This window comes from Phalangium opilio, unplaced genomic scaffold (assembly GCF_054372755.1).
Source record: "Phalangium opilio isolate 3A_F unplaced genomic scaffold, DU_Popi_V2 ptg000025l_1, whole genome shotgun sequence".
NCBI classification, from domain to species: domain Eukaryota; kingdom Metazoa; phylum Arthropoda; class Arachnida; order Opiliones; family Phalangiidae; genus Phalangium; species Phalangium opilio.
In genome coordinates this window covers 3,286,127-3,311,472 of record NW_028324156.1, presented here as the reverse complement: position 1 = coordinate 3,311,472, position 25,346 = coordinate 3,286,127, and the positions used below count along the sequence as shown (strand labels likewise).

The following is a 25,346-nucleotide window of genomic DNA, read 5'->3' as shown; positions in this document are numbered from 1 at the left end:
GGGGAACAATATCTCTATGGACGACTTTGCCTCGGGTTACGCCATTTACTGTTTAGACTTAACACCTGACGGTTACGCGAGTCATTCAGATCATTGGAGTCCCACGAAACAAGGACAATTAAGATTAGAATTGGGATTTGAAAAACCCACACCCACTACTCTTAGTTGTATCGTATTAGCCGAATTCCAGGCTTTGTTACAAATAGATAAAAATAGAAACGTGTCAATCGTTTGTTAAACAAATAATGAACGCCGATCAGATAACACGCTTTCTACGATTCACACCACATTTCCTAGGTGTTTACCCAAGTGATTTATTACCCGAAAAAATTGACAAGTTTCCTTCATCTATTATAATAAATTTAGACAATCACTATAAAGACGGGTCCCACTGGGTATGCTGTTACTTTGATGGAAACAGAAGGGGTTATTATTTTGACTCACTGGCTTTAGGGAACTTTCTCCCCTCGATTAAAGAATTTGTTAAAAGAAATTCAAGAAAATGGTCCTTTAACAAAAGAAGACTTCAAAACTTGTCAAGTTCGACATGCGGACTATATTGTATTATGTATATAATACAAAGAACAAAAAGAAAGAGCCACAAATCATTCATGAAGCAGTTTGGACGAGATGGGTTGAAAAATGACGTCATTGTTACAAACATGTTGAAGCGCGCCCGTAAAGATTAACTTAATCCTTTTGTTAGAAAATACTCTTTGTAATCTCTTTTGTATTTTTAAAAAATAAATGTGTCATCCTTTTTTTAATACTGTTTTCTTTTATTTCATATATTAAGGAAGGGGGAAAGTAAAAAAGGGGGGGGGGGTAGTAAATTTAGGGGATATAACTCAGATAATGCGATCATCATATTCATTCAGCATCATGAACTCCGAGCTGCAAAGATATCATTCTTTTTACTCCTGGCCTCAAGATGAAAACTATAAAAAATCTTTAAGCAGAGCGGGGTTTTATTCGTTACATACCGATGATCTAGTACAATGTTTCGAATGCAACGGGATTTTGCTAGCCTGGCAACCGACCGATAATCCTTACGAAGAACATTTAAAACATTTCCCCAAATGTAATTTTATCAGAGGTGGGCCTACTAAAAACATACCCTTTACCATTGATGAGACAGAAACGTACACTAAAAATATAAAAGTCAAGACTGAAGAAAAAACGCCTGAAAAACCTCAAGAAAACACGGAAGAAACTTATCATACCTTTAAAGTCAAAACTAAAGATCTCGAAAGATTAGTTTTGGAACTCTACGTTAGAAAACAACTTAACGCGTTGTATATCAAAGAAAGGCTTAATGACTTACGTAAGATTTAAAAATAATATTAAAATTTATCTTCTTCCTTACGAAGATAGAAGGAATTATTTTAGAATAAATCAAATGCATTTTAAAATGAAAATTGAAAAAAATGTCTTTAATATTAGAACCTATACTTTTAAAGAAAATAAAATAACTTTTTTACTTTATATTATGGTCTTTATTCCTACAAAACCATCTTTTATTATAAGCCTATACAATCAATCAAATCTTGACAGGTAAAGAGAGAGGAGATCGAAAAAACCCGACTCCTCCCCCTTGAGTGGCCGCCATCTTGGATCGGTATAATGGCTGCATATTCTCTCCGGTAAAAACCGGCAAAAACGGAAAAAACCGGCAAAAACTAAATTCATGGTTACAAAGTGGTAAACTAGCGAGTTTTAAGTGCATTTTCGTGATGTTTGTTATTGTTATGTTAGAAAAATAACAATAGTATTTTTAATTTTTAAATTTGAGGTGGTTATTACTCTATTAAATTTTTAGTATTCAAATTTGCCAGGTTTTTCGCAAATATTTAACGAATAATTAGTCAAATACTTCACATAGCAACTGGAAAAAACCTTAAAAAGTGGAAAAAACCGCGGAAAAAATGGTTTTTGCCACCGGTTTTAACCTGGTTTAAACCGCGCGGTAAAAACCGCGGAAAAATTAGTTTTTGCCACCCGGTTTTTACCAGGTAAAAACCGCGGTTTTTTCCACCCCTGGCAAAAACTTGCCAACCCTGTTTAAGTAAGCCAATAAGATAATTTAAACTTTGCGTTACGTGTTGGAGGGAGGGGATTCTATACTGGGTTATGAGTCGGACTGTAAATATTAACCGTTCTCCATTCCTACTTCTAAAATTAAATCTATTCCTGGTTGGACATATTTAATAATAGACTATTCAACTAATTACTTGAGCAAAAACCAACATACTGACGGGAGGCCACCTCTCTTAGGTTATTTCACTAACCCACACCAAGAGGCAACGCTAGACGGAGCCCTATTTCGATACAAGCGTAGGTAGCCAACTGGCACTGACCTCTAGCGGTGCTTCTTGGCGCGAGGGAAAATAACCCAAGATGATGATCTCCCCCGCCCCTGTGCGGTGTTTGCTTAGAACTCCTCTGGAATAGGCCTTTTCAAAAAGTCCCCTATACAAAATATGTAGCCGGGGGAAAAAGCAGAGATGGAAGGCATTTTTTCCCTCCCTAATTTCTGCGCGCGCACCTGTGAAACGTCATTTTTAAAATCGCCTATTAAATAAGTCCTTTATATTTCTCAGTTGAACGTACCGAATAGAGAGAAATTACCTTTAATTCTAATAAAGAAAAGCAAATAAATTACTATACAGCTATAGCAGAGAGGTCCTGATTAAATTATACGCTGTTCTCCAGTCTCCTAGGGTAATAATTTAGACAACCCAAATTACACAAAAGAATGTTTTACGTTGCTCAGTAATTTGTCGTAAACAACAAGAAAAAAAAGGGTATCTTCCAGTGTTTATTTATAGCATTTTCCCCCATTCTTTGTCAGAATGCACGCGCCTATGGAGAAATAATAATTTAACCGCACATAAAAACGTGCACGATAAAGTTTTAAATAACACATTTTTTTTTTATTATTAAAAGACAACGTGTACACGCCTTAATTCGATTAGGCTTAGTACGCTTTTGAAGAAAGAAAAATAAGTATAAAGTTTTGGGTTGGGTTGGGTACATCGCGTGGGAAACTATTCAAGACTAAAGATCATTACTTCCGGTTTTTTAAAGAGCACGTGACACTGAAGGAAAAGAATACGTAGTTGTCTTTTTGAGGAGATGGTTTGGAAATGATGACTGTAAACATGGATTAACTAAGGCTATTGCCAACTTCATTTTCCGAATTATTCCTTGATTCTCCTCTTCATTCCCCCAATTTATTGGACCAAAACGGATGTAGATATAGCGCCATCTCTAGGCAAAATAAATGGTTTTAAAGATGGCGGCGCCCAATTTTAGGTGGGATTTTAATTTTGACGTCATAGGACAAGTGATATTTGGTCCAATTTTCTTGTAACTTCCGGTTAGGGATAGTAGCTGCTGCTAGGGGATGTTTGGAACACGCATACTTAATCTTTTAGGGGCAACGAACAATCCTTAGCGTTATTTAATCCATGCTGTAAACCTGCGGCACTGTAATACTCCCAGTATACCTCGCGCACGCCCCTACCCTTTGTAGGCGATTGTTAAGTGCTGCCGCGTAGCGCCATTTTATTGTATGAAAACTAGCTCTAGCTTCTATTTTTAAGACATAGGGGGCGTCCTTTACGTACGATTTCTTATTGTACGACCCTACCAAAACGCCCACTGAGGATGCTGGGAGGATTTCGGTGCTGTGCCGTTCCGTTCCGTTCCGTAGGTGGGGGTACAGAGGCAACGTTTAATCTTATGTATGGGGGGTTTTTCTACTTCATCCCTCTGAGCCACTCCCCTTCAAGTCTTTATCAAGGCTACACGCAAAAACTGAATGTCGTATCACAGACACTTTAAACGCTGCAGCAGTGTTGTTCTTGGTAGTACAAATGTACTTTTTTAGTACATTTTCAAATTTCGAGTACGAAAAATACATTTTGTATTTTTGGTAGGTTATTTAGTACTTTTTGGAATTTCTAGAATGGGAAGTATTTTTTAATTTTTTTGGGGGACGATTTTACACTTTTTTGAGCAACGACGAGGAAATTAGTCTCTCAGTATTTAAAAAGGTTGATTATTATACTAAGTGGTAAATAATTTATATTAAATAATATTATATAAAACAATTATAATAAAATAAATAGTATTCCATAAATTTATATAAAAAATAATCTTATAATTAAATTTAAGACATTTTGCATCTTAGATGGCGCGCTAAGCGTTTTGGAAGGGGTGAAAGTCAAAAGTACGTTTTTCCCCCCTAATTTCTGGAAAAGTACGTTTTGGAGTTGAGAAAAGTACAATCCCAAAATTGCTAAGAACAACACTGCGCTGCAGAGAACCCTCTCTAATCAATAAATGAAAAAGAAAGAGAGGTGGGTGGGTTGGTTAGTTGGTTATTTGAAGAGGGAAAGTACCTTAAGTGTTTATTTAAAATTTTGGGTTAATTCAACAAATCTCCGGAGAAGCCTAGGCTTTAAGTCTGACCCCTGTATGACCTCCTTGTTTAATTAATTTCCGGTAAACACAGTTTCCGCTAAAATTGAACTTCGGGGTATAACCAACTGAAGTCCAAAGAGCGGCGCGCCGGTCGAGTTTGCTGGTTGTTGCTTTAATAATTAATTGCTAGTTTATTAATTCATGTTTCAATTAGAAGAAAAAAAATTACGCCTTAGAGGTTCGCGATCGCCTTAATTAAAACATGACATTCAACTGAATGATCTGTTTCTATTGTATTTATTATTAGGGTTAATTAGTTAATTACTTAAGATTAGCTAGTTAAGCTTTCCAACAAAAAATATTTTGCTACAGCTCCTGGATGTTATCTTCACCTATAACACTAATGTGTAGCGGGTGAAACAATTGTACAGGGGCTCATAGGAAATAATTGGAATGAAATCCTCTGTTACCCCAAAAGAGCTCTGTCAGTTGTGACGTCAGTGCCTAGATAAAACGTCATAGGCTTAGCTTTGGCAGTGGGCGGCCATGTTTGGTACCGTTTTGGTTTTATGAGCAAATGGAATGGGTGACGTCATACCAGAAATGAGATGAGACTAGAAGTGAAGGGCGTAGCATTGGACATAGATCCTGGCATTAGTGAACAAATTTGAGGATTTTACGCCGCTTCAATCGCGCCTACGCTAGAGAGAAAAAAAATTGGTCGAGTTCCAAAAAAATTTCTTACCCCCTTCCCCTCAACCTAAAGCCGCGGAACACGGACGCGGGTGCTTGAATCTAGTTCGGCCGTCTACCGCCGCGAGCCTCTCACGTTTTGGAGGGAAAATTCAGAAACCGCTACTAGCGGGCCAACCGTTGGTGTGTTATCAAGAATATTCACTTTCGCCGAGTGAAGAATTTGGTTAGCTCAGTACTTCTAGTCTCATCTCACTTCTGGTCATACTAAGGCTTGTGAGATAGCTTTAATCGATAGTCAACTGATCGGAATTACATTTTTTTGTATTTTTGCTGCTAAAAGGGGCTTACCTTATACCTCTAAATTAATAAACCTAGAGAAGTTTCAGCCTGGAGCGGGCTTCAGTTAATTAAATTTAAAGCTACCATATTTAAGTTTAAATTTAACAACCACTAATTTAACCAGAGAGGAAAATTAAAATTTAATATGGTCTTCAATATTATCTTCTCAAATATAAAGGGGGCTAATTAATTGTTCCAACAATAATAATCCGTATTGAATCCATTTAAGTTTAATACTAGAGCCTGTGTACTTTTGGAATAACATTTATGAACTTCTGATTATACCCAACAAGCTAAGCCTAACTTGGCAAAAATAGCTCTAATTAAAATTTGGTACAGGTATAGTAAGGGTTACTTTAAACCCCCCATGGCTTTTATGCAAATTAGTTTTTGGAGAAGATAAAAGGATATCCGTTAGAGCTTTCTTGGAAATACAGGTATTTTTCTCAAGGCGAAAAACAGAAGTTAAAATTATAAAAGCTTTACCATTAGAAGCGAGAAAGTTATAGTGTTTTAAAGGTAAAGTTTAATAACCAAGAAGTGATATCTAGTTTATTAGGGAGAAGGTATAAAATCGCCACATTTACAGCTTTATCTCCAGTCCAAACGTAGGTCCGGAGTTAATCCCCGCCGCCTCTAAATTACAACCAGCATCTCATTGGATCTTGAAAACTCACGTCAGCGCGACGCGAATGACGAAAATTACGTATTTTCCGACTGAGGAGAGGCGAAGTAGCCCGGCCTCCTCTTACGTCCCCCCTTGTATTTTGAAAGGGGGACTGGGACTATGGTGCGCGAATACTAAGGCATCTTATACCTTCTCCCTAATAAACTAGATATCGCTTCTTGGTTTAACTAACATAACATTATACCTTTCTAAATATAAAAGGAAAAATATCAAAAACAATACAGGACTACTGCGCCATCCGCCATAGGTTAAGTAGTGTCTGCAAAATTGAACCTCTTAGCCCAAAACGGGATTGGTTGAATTCTCACAGGCTAAGGTGGAGGTTCGATTTAGCAGACGTCACTAAACCAATGGCGGTTGACGCATGCAGTAGTCCTTGATTTTTTTAAGACTAATTAAATGCTAATTATTTAATAATAATAAGAGATCATTTCTTTTTTAATATTTAATTCCTTTTATATTTAGAAAAAGGCCGTTCTTTTAAGATATAATATTATGTTACCTGTACTTTTCCTTTAAGGAAAAATAAAAATTTTCGGTGGGGAAACTTTAAGCCTAGTTTTTGATTCGAAATCGCGTGTTTCGACTCTGGACGAAAGAGAACGTGGAAAGGGAAAAGATAGGCGGATAAAGTTTGAAAGAAAACGCACATCCTTCCTTAGGCCTTGGCCTGGGATAGCTTTAATTCTTTAAAGAATTCGTTAAATACTTAAAAGTTTTAGAACAAGCCGAGAATTCAAATGCCTTCTTGAAACTTCCGATTCAAACGTGGTTTGGAATATTTTAAAATGTTTTTACATTAAAAAACAGAATTATCACACCGGGAATACGTACAGCTACTAGGAATAATTGTGCTACATCCATGTTTTTCAACGTATCTAGGCGGCCTTTATGGGAGGAGCTGGACTAATCATTACGTAAGACGAATTTAACTGGCGAATAATCGATCTCGCTGCCCATTGTACCTTGAGCTCGCGCCTGACCTCGCGTTCCTAGCAACCAATGAAACGACAGTTATAAAGACGTCATAAGAATTATGGGGCGTGACGTACACTAAGTTCTAAAGCCCTGCCCACTAAACCCGCATAAAAATCAACAAAGGGGTACAATTATTCCTATTTTCTGTATGTATTCCGACTCTTCTTTTTATAATAACTTAATAGAGCTATGAGAAAGATAGAATCCACATATAGAGAACCCATTTAAAAGTATAATTTATCACCCTTAACAAATTTAAAATGCATTTACCCTAATTTGAAAATTTTCAAACGCATTAATAACAAAATTGTAAAGAAATTCCGAGATTCGCGCTAAAATTGCATACGTATGAACAAAAAAGGAAAAAGATGGGAACTGAAATAAATCATAACAATACGAATCCTTCCTTGTCTTGGTTCAAAATTTAAATGGAAATGAAAAGGAAAACGGTGAAAAGAAGTGAAAAATTCCTCTCAGATGTCAAATAACTTCCTTCGGGTTCCCAAGGACGTAAAACACGATGCTCAGACGATCTTAAAACTGGAAATTCCTTCACTATATAGGCAACGACGCTGTGTTTTAACGATTAGGTGACAAAACTCTAGTGGCTGAAGGAATTACATTAAACGGGATGGGATGGTAGGATATGGGAAGCGAATCTTCTCCTTTATACCCAGAACTAAGAGAGAACTAGTCGAGTCAAGATGATAAGGAAGAACGCTGTCAAAGCGTATTTGCGAAACTAGGGAAAATTCGAGAACTCTATTGGATAACGTCTCCTCTAGGCGCTAAACCAAAAACAGAAATACATTCGTTAAAGTAAAGGCAAGAGATGATATACAAGATGCAGGGCAATTTAAGGACCTATGGGAAATAAATTTTTAGTCACAAAATGTAACTTCTATAACCGATTTTTAAACATGGAACAGCCCTTTAAACAAGTTTTGATTGGAGTATTTTAAGGATGACCCCTTAAATTTAACATAATAATTTGAAAGACAGTGATTTCTAATTTATTTAAGGGGTTATGCTGGAAAACGGTGGTTGCCTCTTAGGGAAAAATGTCATAGAAGTTACATAATTTTTCAATCAAAATTGATTACCCTTGGAATTATATTAACCATCCCACTGTCCTACCACCCCTGTATAAGTTCATAAGATATGTTCCATAATAAGTTTGTCACTGGTTACAAACTGGAGCTTGCCATGAAGTGATTGAAGTAGGTCATAGATTCGAGGTAAAGCGACGCCTGGTTAGGCTTAGTACAGACTAAATAGGATTAGATGGAAGTCCCGCAAAACTAACCAACCGAGTGTAGACATTCAATTCTCGCTTGTCGTTCTGCTAGAACTATCTCTCACTCGTAAGTCCCTAGCATTACGAAGTATAGGTAGCGTCATACTTATGGTAGTAACATATCTTATAAACTTATGATGAAAAAGATTGAATTTGGCTGTAGTAAACTGCCATTATCCCATACAAACCTAGCATTATAATCAATGATATAACAACCACGCGTGAACAAGACAAAAACTTCTGTTAAAAACAATTTCACCCACTTCATTTAACGAACTTCACTAACCCCTATAGCTCTTATCCTCAAGCAGTTTCTCATTTAAAGATCCTTCTTTGATGCCTCTACATCCACAGCATGCAGTATAACGCGGCTTTTGAAACGAACTATCTTATCCCACTCTCTCTGTCTCTTTTAGTCGCTAATTTAAAAGCTGTTTCGGATACTTCAAAAAAGGACAGGGGCGATTAGGCAGCTCACTGATGCGCGATTAAGATGGTGGGGGCGGGAGCGTGGGCGTAGATGGGCAGAGAAAAGAGGACAGGAAATATCAAGCAGCTAGTTCCCGGCCCTTAGGGATGATGTTTCTTTACAAACATGTCATCATTCTTTAAGTCTTTAAGTATATAGGCCTAGAATAAGAATTATCTGTAATTAGACTTTTGAGAACATTGTGACGCGCGGTGACGGTCAAAGGTTATTCTAGGTTGAATCAATGACCTTTATATTAACCTTCATCCTCAAATCATTAATTAAAGTTTCCTTATTTTATCTTACTTAAAGTTTGGCTGGCTTTTGTGCTATAGGAATTTTCAGACGATACAACTTTTGATTCAACTAGATGGGTCAAAAAGTTAAGTCAGGAAAAATTGGTTAGTGATCAATTTTCAATTTGGTGGTTCAACTTGTCCAACATCTGTCCACGCAACCCAACTAAATTAGTTTTCTAGACTATATGAGTCTTTTCAGACGATATAACTTTTGACTCAACTAGATGGGTCAAAAAATTTAATCAGCGAAAGTTAGTCAATGATCAATTTATAATTTGGTCGTTCAACTTGTCCAACTTCTATTCACACGACCCAACTAGATTACTCAACTCAAGTTGACTCATCTAACGGAGTCAAAATGTTGTATCGTATGAATAGGCCTTGAATGAGTAGAAAAGTTGTATGGTCTGAATAAAAGGCCTTTAGTTAAAACTGGACTTATTCGAATTGAGATGAAAGTCGACAGATTATCGCAAAAAACATGTATCACTCAACCATTCCTAGTCTACTGCATGCATTAACGGCGGGATGGCATCTTGAAACTTATCCATCAATAATACAGATGATAAAACATCTCTTCCTGGAAACTATATAGGACGGAAGTGTTCTTTACAAGATGACCAAAGACTTTACAAGCAAGAAAAAGCTATCTTACGAAAAGTTACAATAAAACCTACAACGTAAAGATCACAAGCATAAAGCGGCTTTCTCCCATCAGTTAAACTATACACGAAGGAAATTGACTAGCTTCATTTTTCACGCCATGCTGTAAGGTCTTTCCCCCTTTTTTTGCTTACTAGATCTCAAGGGGGCGGGGCTTTATTACGTATAACCATAAAGATATGTTCTATAAGTATGACCAGAAGTGAGATGAGACTAGAAGTGAAGGGCTCTAGCATTGATAGTAGATCCTGGCACTAGTGAACAAATTTGAGGATTTTATGCCGCTTCCCACGCGCTAAAACTAGAGAGAAAAAAATAGGCGATTTTAAAAATGACGTTTCACAGGTGCGCGGGCAGAAATTAGGGAGGGTAAAAATGCCTTCCATCTCTGCTTTTTCCCCCGGCTACATATTTTGTATAGGGGACTTTTTGAAAAGGCCTATTGGTCGAGTTCCAAAAACATTTCCTACCCCCTTCCCCTCAACCTAGAGCCGCGGAACACGCACGCGGGTGCTGGAATCTAGTTCGGCCGTCTACCGCCACGAGCGTCTCACGTTTTGGAGGGAAAATTCAGAAACCGCTACCAGAGGGCCAACCGTTCGTGTGTTATCAAGAATATTCACTTTCGCCGAGTGAAGAATTTGGTTATGACACTACCTATACTTCGTAATGCTAGAGACTTACAGCTCGAGCTAGTTCTAGCAAAACGACAAGCGAAAATTGAAGTACTACACTCGGTTGGTTAGTTTTGCAGGACATCCATCTTCATACCTATTTAGTCTGCATTACTAAGCCTTTGACAGCGCCAAAACCAACCAGGCGTTGCTTTACCTCGAATCTATGACCTACCTCATTCACTTCATGACAAGCTCCAGTTTGTAACCAGTGACAAACTTGTGGTAGGAACATATCTTACGAACTTATGGTATAACCTAGGGTTTTTGTATCAAAGAGGCGGATGGGTTTTGGGCTAAAAGCATAGGAAAAGAAAGAAAGAAAGAAAAATATCGTGGCACAGTCTGAATCGAATTGTTATAGGAAGAAGGAGAAAGATTATGAGAAATAACAAATGATATAAATGGATCAGGGTTACTTCTCCTTTTCCTTTTGGGATTGAAATTGTTTTTCTTATAAGTGATGGATATGGGGGGTGAGAGATTACGGATGGAGGACTTTGGGTTTCGTAACATGGTAAGGATGTGTCGATCGAGACCGCGGTTTGGATTACTGGACGTGTCCGGTAGTCAGGGGAGGAAATTATTGTTTGTGGCAATCTTAATTGAAAACAATAACCTTGAATCATACTGCGTCACGATGTGACGAACCCAGTTTCATCATAAGTTCATAAGACATGTTCCTCCATAAGTTTGTTAATCTCTGGTTACAAACTGGAGCGTGTCATGAAGTGAATGAAGTAGGTCATAGATTCAGGGTAAAGCGAGGGAGTCCTGGTTTTTGGCGTTGTCAAAGGCTTAGTATACAGACTAAATAGGACCTAGATGGAAGTCCTGCAAAACTAATCAACCGAGTGTAGTACTGCAATTCTCGCTTGTTGTTCTGCTTGAACTATAGCTCGAGATGCAAGTCCCTCAGTAGCATTACGAAGTATAGGAAGTGTCATACTTATGGTAGGAACATATCTTATAAACTTATAGTTCTAATGATACGCGATTTTGTCACCTGAGACGTCTCCGCAGAATTTTGTGTTCATTCATTTCCGACCAGTTGCTCCAATTATAACTCCTTCCGTGAAATTGTAGTCTCTCCTATATATTTATCGGAATTTATGCTTCCTTAGGAAGTTAAACCGACCTAAGCCTAACTCTTTGAAATCATTAACTGAAATATGGTTTCAACTGGTCTATTGGATTGGAGTCAATGAATCTTCGAGAGAGAGAATTAGAGAGTTTGGAGGAATGAGCTGAGATGGAGTAGTAATAAACTAGTCGCGGTAGAGAGGGGGTGTAGACTGTGTATCCCTCCCTTTGGTCGCACTCTTGTAAGAGGGTATACTGTACGCGCCCAGTAGGGGGACGACACTGAGCTAAGAGATAGAAGGTTGTGACGTTTGCATACGTAGTACTGCCCCTACCTGTATTGTTAAGTGCTGCCACCTAGCACCATTTAAAAATAGTTAAGCTAGTTCCGAAGAATTTGTATCTACTTTCAAGACACAGGGGGCAATCACTGCATACGTTTTATTACCAGGTACGACCCAACCAAAACGCAATAAACTGAGGATCCTGGGAGGACTTCGTTACCGTTCCGTAGATGTTTAGAGTACAAATTAAGACTACGTTGTAGGTATGGAGATAACTACACCATCTCACCTCCCTCCTCCAAGGCGAGAGAGACAGAGGGAGGAATAAATTTCGTCTTGGCTTTCACTAATAAGTATAGACGAACTACATGCAGCGCCGGATCAATAAATTAGGAGGAATCCAAGTGATTTCTATAGTACACATACCACCAGTCTTTAGAATGGTTCCCCAGTAACACGTATTTATATATCAAATAGGTTAGAATAGCTAGAGAGGGTTCGTTCCCCCCCGTCACTAATTAACGAGTGTCTCCTCGATATGTTGGAAAACCGTAACCCTTGGTCGAAACATCTACACAGTAGGTCTTATCTAAAGTTTAATGACTCGTCTATATTTATCTAAAGTTTAATTACTTTGGATATAATGTCCTTCCGGGATTTAACATAAGTCTAGATTGGTCTAGATAGATATTTCCATAAGTTTATAAGATATGTTTCATAAGTATGACACTAAATATAATTCGTAATGCTAGAGACTTACAGCTCGAGCTAGTTCTAGCAGAACGACTAGCTAGAATTGAGTGACTATACTAGGTTAGTTTTGCTGGACTTCCATCTTCATACCTATTTAAGGTGGAATTCATAAACGTCGGACGCAACGCAGTTTAGTACAAGCAAAGGCAGGGCGTCGAGCGCAAACTTCCGCCTTTTGCGCACGACGCCCTGCCTTTGCCTGTACTAAATAGCGTTGAGTCCGACGTTTATGAATTCCACCTTAAGTCTGCATTACTAAGCCTTTGACAGCGACCAAACCAGGCGTCGCTTTACCTCGAATCTATGACCTACTTCAATCACTTCATGACAAGCTCCAGTTTGTAACCAGTGACAAACCCATGGATGGAACATATCTTATGACGTTATGCTACAACTAACGTCAAGCGAGAATTGAAGCACTACACTCGGTTAGTTTTGCAGGACTTCCATTTAGGTCCTATTTAGTCTGCATTACTAAGCCTTTGACAGCACCAAAACCAGGCGTCGCTTTACCTCGAATCTATGACCTACTTCAATCCCTTCATGACAAGCTCCAGTTTGAAACCAGTGACAAACCCATGGATGGAACATATTATGACGTTATGCTACAACAACTAACGTCGCTACAAAAACCATAAAACTTCGCAAAAACAAAATAATTGCCATATAATTCAAAGTACATCATATCCATTTCGTTAAGCCTAATTTAATCAAAGTTCCCGTTATCATTTAATCAATATAGATACCTACTTCTTTCAAGGGTTTCATCATTAATTTCGTTAAAGAGAAAACATTCATCCGCTCGATTGAATTTCCGTAAAAGAACAAACAGTTCTAACCGGCCTTCAAAAAAGGCCCAATTTTTCTTATTTATTTCCACGATTTTCCCCGCAAAAACTAATCAAGATAAAAATGGCGCGAGCGGGAAACTCAAACAACCCCAAAACCCCACTTCCCTCCCACCCCAGGGTTTGACCTTGTCTACCCTTGTCTACTTACTTTAAGTAAGTTGTTGGGTGGGCTAAAAAAGAAAAAAAAATCCAGGGTAAATTAATAACATCCATCTAAGCTATTTATCAAACTAGAAAATCTTGGAGAAATGAGAGAAAAATAAAATCAGAAGTGAGATGAGACCAGAAGTACTGAGCTAACCAAATTCTTCACTCGGCGAAAGTGAATATTCTCGATAACAAACCAACGGTTGGCCCTCTAGTGGCGTGTTTCAGAATTTCCCCTCCAAAACGTGAGACGCTCGCGGTGGTAGACGGACGAACTAGATTCAAGCACCCGCGTCCGTGTTTCGCCGGTTTAGTTTGAGGGGAAGGGGATAGGAAATGTTTTTGGAACTCGACCAATTTTTCTCTCTCTAGTTTTAGCGCGTGGGAAGCGGCATAAAATCCTCAAATTTGTTCACTAGTGCTAGGATCTACTATCAATGCTAGAGCCCTTCACTTCTAGTCTCATCTCACTTCTGATAAAAGCTAAATAATAAAAATAGAAAACTATATCCTCTGCTATATCCGTGTCCTGTGTCATCTGGAAAGAAGACACGAAGACCGTAAAGTTATCGAAAGACAATAATACATTGGACATCGTGAAAAAGGGGGGGGGGGAAATATCAGATCGAAACTGATCGTTACTTTTAATCCATTATTTTATTGGAAGAAGGAGGAACCACAGCTAGTTTGTTGACCTAAGAAATGAAGAAAAGAAAAACAACGTTCCCCTATAAGAGAAACAAACACTCCGGCCCCCAGTACATAACTGGTACAATAATAAGTTACAAGGACAAATAATTTAGATGATTTTGACTGTAAATTGTGTGGTAACGGTAATTGTTAGTTTAGGGCGCTGTCGGTTAGCTGTGGCATAGGGGCTAGCCACCACCCCTCTATGCATTGTAAAGGGACCCACCTGTAAACAAGCCACAGGCTTAGTGTGGAAATCCCTTCATAGGCAAAGCTTAGATTATTATTATTATTAATTTAGGAACACATACAGCTACTAGGAATTATTGTGTTACAGGCATTTTCACTTAATGTATCTACTAGGTGGATTTTATGGGCAGAGCTAAACTAATCAATATATATATGACGAATAATCTACCTCGACGTCAGAATGATGACGTGTGATAGACGGATTGTACTAAAGCATGGCCCCAAAAATACCAACGCTTTTATATTATCAGGGTTAATTGGCAATTTATCAATTGATTTAATTGTAAAGTACAGCTCACAGAATCGAAATTGCAAAATTATAAGATCAATAATTAAATATTGTAGTATAGATATTCAAGATAAAACTGGGTCGAACAATATCACCTAAATCCCCCATTCAATCAATCAATAAGAGTGTCAGCTATAATTAACCGCATTATAATCTCCTCTTGAAAATTAATTCTTCCCAATACATCAAAAACATCCTTATACAAATATTACTTAATTCTGTCCTATCTAAAGACTTTAAGACAAAACAAAGCTCATCTCAGTGCCTGTATTCTGTAAACAACAAAGCAATTTCTCACCCTTATTTCCTTCACTTAATTAATTTAGTGTTCAATGAACTCTCGTAACGGTACGCTACAAACTTTGGGAAAATAAAACAGGAACGGTATATACTGCGGACAATAGAGCTCTAATCTTGAATAGAGGGATAAAGAAAAAAAGAGAAAAAGAAAAAGGAGAGGAGAATTTCAAGGCTCGAAACACAATTTTTTGAGGATCACTCCATTCGACTTCTGACGGCTCCAATCTTTTATATTTTTTTTATTTCGTAACTCACCAACCACATATTCTCGAAGATATTTAATTAATCCAATAATATTTAACTTTGCTTGATGCCTCAGAAAATCAGGAATGCATACAGACAATAGGAATCATTGTGCTACATCCATTTTCACTCAACGTATCTAGGCGGATTATCTAGTTTATTAGGGAGAAGGTATAAGATGCCCAAGTATTCGCGCGCCATAGTACCAGTCCCCCTTTCAAAATACAAGGGGGACGTAAAAGGAGGCCGGGCTATTTCGCCTCTCCTCAGTCGGAAAATACGTAATTTTCGTCATTCGCGTCGCTCTGACGTGAGGTTTCAAGAACCAATGAGATGCTAGTTGTAATTTAGAGGCGGCGGGGATTAACTCCGGACCTACTTTTGGACTGGAGATGAAGCTAGAAATGTGGCGAATTTATACCTTCTCCCTAGTAAACTAGATATCACTTCTTGCTAGACTAATCATTAGGTATGATGAATAATCTATCTCGATGCGCGTTGCACCTTCCGCATGCGCCTGAAACCCGTATTGCAATATAAACCAATAAAATCACAGACTTAGAAAAGACGCCATCAGAATTATGAGCCGTGATTGGCTTATAGTAAGTTCTCAAGCCCGGTTTACCCACAAAACCCGACAAGATTCATAGAAACTAACATGGGATAAATATGGGTACACAATGATTCCAAGTAGCTGTATACATTCCCACTAAAATATACTAATATTTCAAGATTCATGGATGAATTTAATAAATCTTTGGAAAACAGACAATTCCTCTATCTATTTTTCGGGCCTTTATCGCCTGTTTTCCTGCATGCCAATATTGGTATAGAAGATGGTATAAATGAAAGAGGGGTTCCACGAAAGAGCTTGTTTCTCTTTATATCACGATGAAAGAACATTGGAGTAGAGACCATGACCAACGCTATTTTAACGCCATTACATTCACTAGCGCCAGTAGCTTTGAGTACAAGTAAAGATCCGCAATGAAACGATATCCAGGGAAGAAGAGAACTATCGAAGAACTATAGTGTGTCTCCGTAAGTGTGTTGAGTCTTGAAGGCTTGGCGCTAGCTAGCTTTGTGTTAACACTAAAAGCTAATGATTGGTTGGGTGGGGCTCCGAGGACAACTGCAGGATGGAATTATGGGGATTTCAAGGCGCCGAGAACTGTAAGCGATTGAAGGCAAGTCATGAGCCAGTTTACTATAAGAATATATACGGTTGATTTGTTGTAATATAAAAGTGAGGCTAAAACCGTTTCCGACATCACTTCCTTCCGCTACGATAAGTCTAAACACTCAATTGGTCCACGCACAGTTACAAGCCGCAAACCCATTTTTCATAGGTTTTGTGAAAGGTTTGTACAATCAATCGTAAAATAAATTCATAAGATATGTTCCTCCATAAGTTTGTCACTGGTTACAAACTGGAGCTTGTCATGAAGTGAGTGAGGTAAAGCGACACTTGGTTTTGGCGCTGTCAAAGGCGTAGTACAGACTAAATAGGACCTAGATGGAAGTCCTGCAAAACTAACTAACCAAGTGTAGTACTTCAATTCTCGCTTGTCGTTCTCGAACTAGCTCTCATTAAGTCTCTAGCATTACAAAGTATAAGTAGCGTCATACTTATGGAACATATCTTATAAACTTATGATTGTACTAAACCCAAAATTTAAAACCCGCTCTAAAACCCAGTCAATTTACTAATTTACCTAACCTAAAACATCAACTACACACGTTCTTTCAGTTAAAGGAAACTAACCCCAATTACTTGCAGACAAACAGGTGTTAGGCCGCCATGGTGGGTTATTTCGCTATAGCGCCAACCAAGCGGCAACGCCAAAAGGAGTTCACTACACTGCCTCCAGCGGTGCTTCTTGGCACGAGGGAAATTACCCAAGAAGGCAACCCCCTCCTACCTATACATAAATTTAAACAATAATTGAGGTCAAGTACAGAGTTACGATAGAGCATACGTTTCATCTTCCCTTTAATAGGAAGTGAATTCGTCAATATGATTGGATACGGATGGATGGATGGATGTAATTTTATTTCTCTAAAGTTTCCCTCTCTCTACTAATCAGGATGTCTGGTTCCAGGAATAACTCAATAAGGAATTAATATAAAATTTCTCTCCCATCCGCTCAATTTAAGCTTGGATAAAATGTCAAATTAATTAGGGTTAACGAGAATATTAATAAGATAGGATAAGATATTAAAATCAGGGTTCCCTTTTCTATAATTAATTACAGGGTCTTTAAAATAAGACCCCTTCATTATTTAAATTAACTTTTATTTTCTTGCTCTTTTAGGGGGGCTTCTATATATAGAGTGAAGGTCCTTAAAATGGGTAGAGGTAAAAATGATTTTAATTAAGCAATTAATTACAGTATAGGCCTATATCGAGGAATTCTGGGAAGGCATGGAACAATAGGATCGAAGATTTATCTCAAATTACTGGGCCAAAGCTTCACGTAGTTGCTTGCTATCGAAGGGTGAAAATTGTAATCGATAAAATTATCGGGTTGAGAAAAGCTTCGGTTTCATTCTTAAAGGAGTGTAAGCCTTTGCAGGAAATAAATCGTCTGCTTCATCATTTAGGGAGATTACCTTGGAGGAGGGAAGTTTGTTTGAGGGATAGGGCATCTGTGCAGACTTGTAAATAGTGATAATTTCATCGGGAGCCCTGCTCCCGAAGCCCTCATAGCCCAATTTTCTTGGGTACCCGGGGCTCCCTAGTGGACAAGGGTAAATAAATAAAAAAAACTGTATACATAGTGAGTCATACAACTTTAACTTTCATTATGATTCTTGAACTCTTGATCCTAGAAACCGCGTCACACTCGCCTAAAGGGAGGGAATGGAACAAAGGCTAGGGAGTAAGGGAGCAAGCCCAAAACAAAATGTGAGGGAGGGAAGCAGACTTAGAAATAGCACACGTCCACTGGTCCAAAACGAGTTTATTAATTGCTTGGACTAGTTTTTTAATTCAAAAAGTGGGGGTTACTGGTCCTCGGGACCAGTTTATTAATTGCAAATCTATAGGAGAACAAAGGCTGGGACCACTCCGGAGACCAGTTTATTATTTAGGACACTAGGGGGTCACTGGTCCCAAGGACTAGTTTAAAAATTATCCTTATTTCTAAGTCTGGAGGGAAGGATGCATTCCGGGCTTTCCTGCCACAGTTTTGAGGGAAAACATTCTTCATTTTATTTTTATACTCTTTCTTGAGAGCTTATTTGGTCTGCCGTTATGGGGGAGAGTTCTCATCACCCCAATTTTTCAGGGTACCCGGTTGGTACCCGACCCCCCTAAAAATATTTTTTCAGAGTGTCCTGTGAATTTTCTTGGGTGTCACAGGCTCCCTGGTACCCCCTATTTACAAGTCTGCATCTGTGGCTGTTTAAAAATCCCAGCATGCAGCCAACTCTTGATTGAAATATTTAACTCTTTTTTAGTCACGTGGTAAATAATAGTTCTTGTTGCCTATAACCAGATGGCAGTGACCTAAAGCATAATCTATGCCCAACCTATGGGTAAAATTTAGGCTGGGGCCATACGTGGGAATGCGCTCCTCGTGTTAACGACACTATAGAGTATGATTTTTACTCTAGTATAAACCATCCCTCCTCCAAGATCATATAAACTTCGATTTCTTTAAGCTAAATTTCTCTTGAACTTGTACGAATTAATTAAACCTAATTTGAAATCAAAATTGAAAAGACTAGCGAGTTTCTCCCGCCAAAACTTGAACGAAAAGAGCGCATTTTCTCAATATCACAAACTTTGTTACACTTTAGAACTTGGCACTAAGTGACACTTAAAATTCGAAGCAAATTGAGCAACTAAAATTAAAATAATTAATAATACACGCGTAGTATCTGAACTATATCGAAAAAGTTACGAAATATACAAAATAAAAATTATAGGTGTATGTGCCGGTAAACAGTTCTACAGGGGTCGTATTGAAAATACATTAATTTTAGTTCCCCTAAAAGTGGGCTTCTCCTACGTACTTCAGCGCAACGTTTCAAACATTTGCTACAGGCGCGTTTTTCAAGTAATTTCACGTTTCCGTTGATTTTCCTTAAAGAAAAAGTTCAAGTTACATAACATTATACCTTAAAAGTATTAAGAAAGAAATAAATGATCTCTTATTAATATTAAATAATTAAAATTTAATTAGTCTCAAAAACGAGGTCTACTGCACCACCACTAAAGTAATGGCTGCGCGGTAGTTATTAAGACTAATTAAATGCTAATCATTTTTTTTTAATATTTAATTCCTTAAAAGGCCGATCTTTTAAGGTATAATGTTAAGTTACCTGAGCTTTCCCTTTGAATTATCTATAATAACATAGTGCTGATACTCTATTTGTGATCTCTGATAACCTCCTTTACATGCAAAAGCTTATCTTTCGGTATAGAAAAGTGCAGTGTTTCGTAAAAAAAAAATGTAATTCGATAGAGTGCCCATAGCTTGGAGTACTCATGCACATATCCCATCGATACACTGTAGATTTTAAAGAGTATTGGCCGCTGGTTCACAGCGGAGTGCGGTTACTATGGTTTTAGGCCCCCCTTTTTCCGAAATTTATTTACTGATAAACGAAAAAAGAAAATATATATTCCAGGGATACCCGAGTTACATCACGCTCGCTGGGGGAAATTACCCACTTTGGAGAAAAAGGGGTTCCTTTTTTGGTGCAACTTCGGACTTTATTTAGTCACGTAGTCGCTTTTTCGCGATTGGACAGGTTTCAGATTCAAGGCCCATTCAGACTATAAAGTAAAATCTTACCTTACCATCAACGGTCGCCATAATAAGCAAGTAGTCCACTAAGTCTTGTGAAACCGTATCGTTAACGTAACGTCACATATCCAAATACGAACAGAACGCCATCTGATAACGCTTCTTAAATGATGCTTTCGGTAATGGGCGCCCTCATTCGGATGATTTACGAACTTAAAACGGTAACGATACGGTTTCGCAAGGCTTTAAGTGGACTATTTGCTTTAGTAATTTAGTTTCGTTGATTTCATCGGTACGTTCATTTCCCTGTTCAGACGTTAAAGCAGACGACTTAAAACGAGTCACGTGTATATATATATATATATATATATATATATATATATGGGTGATTTTTTTAAACTTAGACTTATGAATACTAAAATAGATAGACAAACATCCAAAATGAAAGACAAATACCGCGGTAAGAATCCTAAAACTTTTCATATATCGTCTGCTAAAGCGTATGGCTCATTCTATCACGCGTCAGTCAAGGCATGATCGAGGGAGCTATGGCTAAAGAAAAGGAACGCTAACGAGATGGCGCCATCTGGATACTCACTACCCGCGCTAGCAAAGCGACTTCATCGACGTGCATGAACTTAAGATTTTAGCCTATCGTCTGAGTGGGCCTTTAGATCTCCGTCACCTTACGCTATCGTCTATATTATACTGCCGATACAGGAACATTTTCTTTCTAAAAAGGTTTAGTAAATCTTTACACGGATTCCGTGGTTTATTTTTTAAGGAACAAGCCTTTTGTGAACTCGATGATTGTATATATTTGCAAAAAAAAAAAAATCCTTTATATTTCACAAAATCCAATAATGGTCTAGAGAGGATTTTTTATTATTTTTTGCAAGTGTTTTTATCGTGTTTCATTTATATCGGTATGGGTTCAAGAATTCATTTAATGGGATGTATAATACCTTATGGGGCTTATCTTAAATCAAAAATAGTTCTACTCCATGGGCATGCGTAGTGAAGTTCGTAATATTATCAGTGCATTGAGAATGTTTATCAATGTTTCTATCCGCCGAGTGTAGTCATGTGACAATTCCCAACCACTACTCCACGAAATAATAACACTACTACTTCAAAATATAGTTCTTAACACGCCCCCATCTACATACACAACGCATTAGTACACCCCTTTAAAAAGTGGAGTGTATATTAAAGGGCTCCTTCGGACTCTTATACACATGGCCCCGCGGATTTCCAAACCCCCCTACCTAGCCAGAGAGAGGGAGTGTACTGAGGAAGATCGTCTATGAAGAGGGGATGGAAATCCGCGGGGCCATGTGTCTAAGGGTCCGAAGGAGCCCTTTAATAATTCACCAGGCAACTTTTCACATCCCTATATCAGGTACAACAACTTTCTCCTTTGAAATTTAAATAAAAATATACATATAATCTAGTTTTAAATTACTTAAAAACTGCCGCGTATATTTCATATACACTTGACTGCAAAAAAAAAAGATTGCTTGTTGGTATACGATGGGATTGGGGAAGGTATATTAACGCCAAGATTTTAAAGAGTGGGGGAGAAAGTACTGCACACCTGGCGTAATTCGTTTTATAATCCGCTTGATGTAACGCGCCTTTCTCCGTTTCATCATAAGTTTATAATATATGTTCCTTCCATAAGTATGACAATCGTAATGCTACTGAGAGACTTACAGATCGAGCTAGTTTGAGGGAGAACGACGAGCGAGAATTGAAGTCCTACACTCGGTTAGTTTAGCAGGACTTCCATCTTCCTATTTAGTCTGCATTACTAAGCCTTTGACAGCCCCAAAACCAGGCGTCTTCGCTTTACCTCGAATCTATGACCTACTTCACTCACTTCATGACAAGCTCCAGTTTCCAATTATAAACAGTGACAAACTTATATATGGAACATAACTTATGAACTTATGGTTTCAGGGCTATAGCTTTAGCTTTAATCGGGGGCTCACATATTACTTTCCGTTGTACAAAAGCAATTTTTTATCCTTTTGAATGCAGCTATAAAGGTAATGAAGAAGAGATTTCCTTCTTTTCCAGGCACTTTCTCAAAACCCTCTCTCTTTCGCGCAAGGCTTCGCGATCTTAATTTAAAAAGTGGATGACTTGGCCCATTTTTTCCCGCCATGTACGATTTTTTCTCATTTATCTCAGTCGAAATTGTCCCAAATTAAACGCTCTCTACGTATGAAGTTAAGCTACATTAATATAATATTAAAATAAAAGTGTTAAATATCTTTCACCGCGGTGAAGATTATCATTGAAATGAACCTACTCAAAGGCTTATTAGATAAAGCAGGGATATATTTAATTTTAGAAGTAGGAATGGAGAACGGTTAGTATTTACTTCAGTCCGACTCATAGACCACCCAGTATAGAGCCCCTCCCTTCAACACGTAACGAAAAGTTTCAAATATCTTATTGGCTCACTTAAAATACGTTTTGATGACGTTGCTAACGGGGACGGCGAAAAATACGTAATTCCTTTTTACCTCTGTCGCTATAACCCGCCTCTTCTTTCATACCCCCCCGTCCCGTGGAAGGGGGTCCGGGACTTTGACGCGCGCCCAGATTACTCTGTTCTCCATTCCTACTTCTAAAATGAAATCTATCCCTGATAAAGAAGATACCCTCAATCTGTCTGTACTAAACCTTTGACAGGCGTCTTCGTTTTACCTCGAATCTATGACCTACCTCATTCACTTCATGACAAGCTCCAGTTTGTAACCAGTGACAAACTTATGGATGGAACATATCTTATGAACTTATGTTGTCACGGATACTCTCTTGCTCTAACACTAAATTTCTTCATCACAATATCTCGGTCAAAAAAGGGGGAAGAGGGGGTAGTAATTACCTTTACAGTATTTTCAGCGCGATATGGACTGATCTCAAACGCGATCCCAAGAAAAAGACGGACTTCACTAATGATCTAGGACATTTAAGAAAATGAAAAAAAATGAAGAAGGTTTGCTCAAGGACCGTGCCACTCTTTTAAATTCGCTATCTTCTTTCTTATACGCGACAGGTGATTTAATCCATCTAAACGCTACCCAAGGGCCGCTCAAACCGAAGCAAATGCTGGTTTAAACAATATTAAAGCTTACTCTGCGGACATTATTCCAAGTACTAGCTTGCTTTTTGAGTCTTTGAGATATGAGAAACTTGATCTTCCTTTTTCTACTTACTACTGCACACGCCTCGTTTCTCCTTTCATTTAAACATTGGCTATGCCCATGAATGTACTCATTTTTTCTAAGAATAAATAGCCATTAAAGACCTAGTAAGAATCCACCTTATTCCCTATCGCCGGAAGTTAGGCTTATCTCAGGATTCGTGGAGGGGAGTAAGGGGAAGAAATTCGTCTGTCGTCTGCTACAAAGGCCAAAAATATGTACTGTAGCAGACGACAGACGAATTTTTTCCCGTTACTCCCCTCCACGAATCCCGAGATAAGCCTAACTTCCGGCGATAGGGAATAAGGTGGATTTAACCTAAAACTTTATGCACGAACCTCTGAAATTTCACGAGAATTTGTCCGTGCTAAGCCTAATATTGAAATTGAGAAGCTCGTGATATTTTTTCTTTTCGCGCCAAAATTGAAACCTAGTGATATTTTTTTTTCGCGCCAAAATAGAAAAGCTCGTGATATTGGTTTTTTTTTCGCGCCAAAATTGAAAGAGCGGGAAACATTTTCGTACGTACACGTGTTTCGGTTATCAGTCAAGACAAAAATGCATACAGTTACTAGGAATCATTGTGTCCCAAAATATGCAATGGTAATTTCCCGAGTAATTTCCACCCGGGTTTGAGAACTTACTGTACGCGTCACGCCTCATAATTCAGACGCGTTTCAACTGACAACTCGCCTACATACGTTGATAAAATGACGACGTATTCCTGGTCGAGACGAAAGCGAAGACGACCTCCTGAAAGTTCTGCTAGACAGACACGGATTTGAAAATTCAAGGAACAAATAAACACATTCATAATCTTAGGAAATAAAAACCGATTTTTCCATTTATTCTCCATTTCCGTGGCGAGCTTATTTTTCTTTTCCCTCCAAACTTGATGATAAAACGAAAAAGAGCTAGCAGTAGCGTAGCATCATTATCAAAAAGAAAAATACGGAGAAAAGAAGAAATAGCTCTCGCTGATTTCCGCCCCTATCGCGTGGTGGCCCGCCTCTCTTTTTAGTTTATGGATAAAAGATTTGATAATAAAGAAAAACTGGAACAATAAAATACCCCTTGCCTAAACGGGAATTAATTTATTTCTAGAATTTTTGGTTTTTATCTGAACTTATTTCTTCTCTTTCCGCCTGTTTGATTTCGGGATAAATCATTCGAAACCACTCGAGAATGCTTTGGTTGCGGGACCAGAATGGGTTTTTTCTAAATAAATAAATAAAAAATGCGTAACGACCGCCTGTAGCTATTAACGTTTGATCTATTGTTTTCAAGAGATGTTTTAGCAAGACTATAACGCTTCAACAAACAAATACGTTGCACCTCGCGAGCGAGCCTAGGAACACGCGTTGGAACCAACCAAAGAAACGACGACAGAGCAGGGATAGATTTAATTTTTGAAGTAGGAATGGAGAACAGAGTAATCTGTATGGGCGCGCGTCAAAGTCCCGGACCCCCTTCCCGGGAAGAGGGGTATGAAAGAAGAGGCCGGTCATAGCGACAGAGGTGAAAAGGAATTACGTATTTTTCGCCGTCCCCGTCAGCAACGTCATCAAAACGTAGTTTAAGTGAGCCAATAAGATAATTTAAACTTTTCGTTACGTGTTGGAGGGAGGGGCTCTATACTGAAGTAAATACTAACCGTTCTCCATTCCTACTTCTAAAACTAAATCTATCCCTGACAGAGTTAGAAAGACGCCATCAGAATTATGATGCGTGACACGATAGTTAGTTCTAAATCCTAGTTTACCCACAGACACCCTCTTAGAAATTAACATAGGATATTATATGGGGGCATGCACAATGATTCCTAGTAGCTGTATGTATTCCAGTTATTATTTTTAAACAAAACATGCTTTCTATTTATCTATCTATAGAAATAATCTCATCTGTTCTTCCATTAGATTTCTTCAACTTACGTCTATTATTAACTTTTGAC

General features: G+C 38.2%; 1 protein-coding gene and 1 long non-coding RNA gene across 2 annotated transcripts in view; one reads left to right on the top strand and one right to left on the bottom strand.

Moving 5' to 3' along the window:
• Positions 1–10,727, bottom strand: part of LOC149691786 (uncharacterized) — a 118,092-nt gene extending 107,365 nt beyond the window's left edge. Inside the window, exon 1 of the long non-coding RNA XR_016383495.1 lies at positions 10,629–10,727. This is a non-coding gene — a long non-coding RNA (uncharacterized LOC149691786). The remainder of the gene's footprint in view (positions 1–10,628) is intronic.
• Positions 1–25,346, top strand: part of LOC149691785 (uncharacterized) — a 54,394-nt gene that overhangs the window by 24,311 nt on the left and 4,737 nt on the right. The gene's annotated exons all lie outside the window — the stretch shown is intronic.